The sequence below is a fragment of the Schistocerca serialis genome, unplaced genomic scaffold (genome assembly GCF_023864345.2).
Source record: "Schistocerca serialis cubense isolate TAMUIC-IGC-003099 unplaced genomic scaffold, iqSchSeri2.2 HiC_scaffold_1018, whole genome shotgun sequence".
NCBI lineage: Eukaryota > Metazoa > Arthropoda > Insecta > Orthoptera > Acrididae > Schistocerca > Schistocerca serialis.
Window position 1 is genome coordinate 17,501 of NW_026047204.1, and position 5,000 is coordinate 22,500.

The 5,000-nt window shown below is 51.9% G+C and overlaps 1 non-coding gene across 1 annotated transcript in view; it reads right to left on the reverse strand.

The window, feature by feature from the left end:
* Nucleotides 1-1,349, reverse strand: part of LOC126429413 (small subunit ribosomal RNA) — a 1,892-nt gene extending 543 nt beyond the window's left edge. Inside the window, exon 1 of the ribosomal RNA XR_007576935.1 lies at nt 1-1,349. This exon is cut by the window's left edge and continues 543 nt beyond it. This is a non-coding gene — a ribosomal RNA (small subunit ribosomal RNA).
* Between the last annotated feature and the right edge of the window lie 3,651 nt (nt 1,350-5,000).

The window sequence follows — 5,000 nt, forward strand, 5'->3', positions numbered from 1 at the left end:
CCACCCACCGAATCAAGAAAGAGCTATCAATCTGTCAATCCTTCCGGTGTCCGGGCCTGGTGAGGTTTCCCGTGTTGAGTCAAATTAAGCCGCAGGCTCCACTCCTGGTGGTGCCCTTCCGTCAATTCCTTTAAGTTTCAGCTTTGCAACCATAGTTTCCCGGAGGCTGCCCGCCGAGTCATCGGAGGAACTGCGGCGGATCGCTGGCTGGCATCGTTTATGGTTAGAACTAGGGCGGTATCTGATCGCCTTCGAACCTCTAACTTTCGTTCTTGATTAATGAAAACATACTTGGCAAATGCTTTCGCTTCTGTTCGTCTTGCGACGATCCAAGAATTTCACCTCTAACGTCGCAATACGAATGCCCCCGCCTGTCCCTATTAATCATTACCTCGGGTTCCGAAAACCAACAAAATAGAACCGAGGTCCTATTCCATTATTCCATGCACACAGTATTCAGGCGGGCTTGCCTGCTTTAAGCACTCTAATTTGTTCAAAGTAAACGTGCCGGCCCACCGAGACACTCACTCAAGAGCACCCTGGTAGGATTGCAACGGGGTCCGCCTCGGGACGCACGAGCACGCACGAGGCGCGTCGCACGCCTTCAGCTCGCCCCACCGGCAGGACGTCCCACGATACATGCCAGTTAAACACCGACGGGCGGTGAACCAACAGCGTGGGACACAAATCCAACTACGAGCTTTTTAACCGCAACAACTTTAATATACGCTATTGGAGCTGGAATTACCGCGGCTGCTGGCACCAGACTTGCCCTCCAATAGATACTCGTTAAAGGATTTAAAGTGTACTCATTCCGATTACGGGGCCTCGGATGAGTCCCGTATCGTTATTTTTCGTCACTACCTCCCCGTGCCGGGGAGTGGGTAAATTTGCGCGCCTGCTGCCTTCCTTGGATGTGGTAGCCGTTTCTCAGGCTCCCTCTCCGGAATCGAACCCTGATTCCCCGTTACCCGTTACAACCATGGTAGGCGCAGAACCTACCATCGACAGTTGATAAGGCAGACATTTGAAAGATGCGTCGCCGGTACGAGGACCGTGCGATCAGCCCAAAGTTATTCAGAGTCACCAAGGCAAACGGAACCGGACGAGCCGACCGATTGGTTTTGCATCTAATAAAAAGCGTCCCCTTCCATCTCTGGTCGGGACTCTGTTTGCATGTATTAGCTCTAGAATTACCACAGTTATCCAAGTAACGTGGGTACGATCTAAGGAACCATAACTGATTTAATGAGCCATTCGCGGTTTCACCTTAATGCGGCTTGTACTGAGACATGCATGGCTTAATCTTTGAGACAAGCATATGGACTACTGGCAGGATCAACCAGGGAGCTGCGTCAACTAGAGCTGAGCAGCCGGCCGCCCGGGAGTGTGTCCCGGGGGCCCGCGCGAACACGCAAGCGTCCGCTCAATTATTCTGCAAACAGGAGGAGGCTGAGCTCCCCTGCACAATACACCTCGAAACCCTCTCAGGTCCCGGCGGCGCGCAGCGCCGTCCTAGAGTACTTGGTCGGGTTCGAGAGGGGCGCAATCGCCCGGAGTTTGGCGAGTAGACGCTTTAGGTGCGACCACCCCGTGCTCCCAACTGAGCTTGCCGCTTGCCGACAGAGGCCCGGGAGCGTGCTGTCGTGGCATTGCCGGCGGGAGACAACACGCGCCACCTACGGTGGCCGGCAGCTCCAACGCCAGCGCCACAGAAGGACAAAAGCCCCACTTGGGTGCCGAAGCGAACTCTCCCAGCACAGCGCACGCGCCAACACGTCCGCACAGCTGCGATACAATCCACCTGCGAGAACCGCAGAGGCGACCGAGCAGCAGACGGCGTCGCGGCGCCGAGCGCCGGGCGGCGGCGCGCATCCTCAGCGCACACAGTCCTCAATCGGACCAGCACACTGCAGATGTCCACCGCGCTTCGCACCGGGCCCGCGAGGACCTACTTTGGCCGCCACGGCGCCGCGTGGCAGGGTTGCGCCGGCGCGCAGCTGCGCCGCCTGCCGCCTCCGTCGGCCGGCGCGCCTGCCACTGGCCGCCCCCACCAGCCGGCTGTAGCGCGTGCGCCCACGCACCGCGCGGCCAGCACGCCGGGAGGCCCCCCCTCACCGGCCGGGGACGGTCCCACCCAGCCACCGCCGCGTATCGCTTCACACCCACATTGCCATTCACGTTCGTGGGCATGGTGGGTATCGCTGAAACAACCGGTTGGTAGCTCAACCGATCGTCGCCATCACTGATTCACCTCTAGCGAGAACAACCGCACCACAACGGTTTACCAGTTCTTCATTTGCGTAACGTCACCAGCAAACGTAGACGTCCATCGCCATTTGCAAATTCAACGATTGTTGCATGCCTGTGTCAGGTGTCCACGACACACTATGTCATGCCCACCATACACGCAACAACATGTGCACGCTTCGCGCGAACACGTGGAAGGTGGCCCCCGTACGTATGCGATGCTCCATTGCGCGAACGACGTGTCAACCGGCCTCTGTCGCATGTCGCAGATGTTGGAACGCAGTGCACCATGCTATCACGGTGTGTGAGAAGAGACGACTACGTCTGACAACACGCGCCACCTACATCAACAGACGGCTCATGCTGATCGCCATCCACGGCATACCATACTTCAATCCAGCTCTTATAGGGAGACGACACGTAGCTGAGTGCACAATATTTGGACCGTATGGTTCGCCGTTGTTGGCGCAGTCGTGGTACGGTCACACATGTACCACGATGTATCATTCAGTACATGAGAGGACCAATGTGCAGTACAGTGTGTGATTTGGACGTACAACATCAGCGGACAGTTGACACAAGCCGTACCACAACGTAGGCTGTGCTTCGCCATGCGAATGCCAATGAACAACTGCGAAGGGCATTGAGCATGTACGTCCTGCTGCCATCCGCATTACAGTGTATAGCTGCAAGGTGTTTAACATGAAGCGATACTCTGGGGACCGGGGCAGTGCGAGTAGCAAACTATATTGCGGGGGTTGCAGTTAGGCAACACTACACTAATTTAACGCGTCGTATGACAATTACAGAGCAGGTTAAGGCCCAACGTGTGTTGGGTTAAGGTACAATATAGGTTAGGTTAAGGTACAATATAGGTTAGGTTACGGTACAATATGGGTTAGGTTAAGGGACAATATGGGGTTAGGTTTAAGGGACAATATAGGTTAGGTTAAGGGACAATATGGGTTAGGTTAAGGGACAATATGGGTTAGGTTAAGGGACAATATGGGGTTAGGTTAAGGGACAATATGGGTTAGGTTAAGGGACAATATAGGTTAGGTTAAGGGACAATATAGGTTAGGTTAAGGGGACAATATAGGTTAGGTTAAGGGACAATATAGGTTAGGTTAAGGGACAATATAGGTTAGGTTAAGGGACAATATAGGTTAGGTTAAGGGACAATATAGGTTAGGTTAAGGGACAATATAGGTTAGGTTAAGGGACAATATAGGTTAGGTTAAGGGACAATATAGGTTAGGTTAAGGGACAATATAGGTTAGGTTAAGGGACAATATAGGTTAGGTTAAGGGACAATATAGGTTAGGTTAAGGGACAATATCGGTTAGGTTAAGGGACAATATAGGGTTAGGTTAAGGGACAATATAGGTTAGGTTAAGGGACAATATAGGTTAGGTTAAGGGACAATATAGGTTAGGTTAAGGGACAATATAGGTTAGGTTAAGGGACAATATAGGTTAGGTTAAGGGACAATATAGGTTAGGTTAAGGGACAATATAGGTTAGGTTAAGGGACAATATGGGTTAGGTTAAGGGACAATATAGGTTAGGTTAAGGGACAATATAGGTTAGGTTAAGGGGACAATATGGGTTAGGTTAAAGGGACAATATAGGGTTAGGTTAAGGCGCAATATGGGTTAGAGGTTAAGGCGCAATATAGGTTAGGGTTAAGCGACAATATGGGTTAGGTTAAGGGACAATATAGGTTAGCGTTAAGGCGCAATATGGGTTAGGTTAAGGCGCAATATGGGTTAGGTTAAGGCGCAATATGGGTTAGGTTAAGGCGCAATATGGGTTAGGTTAAGGCGCAATATGGGTTAGGTTAAGGCGCAATATGGGTTAGGTTAAGGCGCAATATGGGTTAGGTTAAGGCGCAATATGGGTTAGGTTAAGGCGCAATATGGGTTAGGTTAAGGCGCAATATGGGTTAGGTTAAGGCGCAATATGGTTAGGTTAAGGCGCAATATGGGTTAGGTTAAGGCGCAATATGGGTTAGGTTAAGGCGCAATATGGGTTAGGTTAAGGCGCAATATGGGTTAGGTTAAGGTACACATTGTTGTAAGGAAAGGTGTATGTGGGGGGGGGGGGGGGGGGGGGTGGCGGCGGGCGGCGGCGGCCGGTTTGTTGATTGTGATTATAGTAAGTGGATGCCTGCGGCATCATCTGATTTGCCACGTCAGGATGCACCTTTGGGCTCATGACAGGCGGCGCTCTGATTCCATGCTTGTGGGCAGACCTGTGTCTTTCATTCCTGCCATTGTTTGTGGTGCTGTGACAGGAGGCAGTATTGTGATGTTGGGTGTACCCCTGTGTAGGACGTGTGGTGGGTGTTGGTGGCTTAGCTGAGCAATGGTGGTTGTCGGAAGGGTGGGATATTCTGTTTTGTGAGTGGACCTCCCGGTCTGGTTATGATAGTGTGGATTGTCTAATGTGGCGGAGAGGATGCACTGGGTGTTGTTCCATGCTGGTGCTTACATATTGTCTCTGTGCCTGTTACAGGCAGAGAGTAGTGCGTGATAAGAGTGTCTGGCTGACGTGTGGTTGTGATTGTGAGCAGAGTCTTTCAGCATGTATACGGACAGTTGTATACATTATCTGTATTTTGATGGCTCTATCTATTACTAATCAGCGCCGTGTATACGTTTCATCCGGTTCCAGTCGAAACTGTTGTATCTCTGTACATTAGTGACACGGCGAGGCCGCCATGTAGTTACTCGTCTCGGCAGCGCTTCC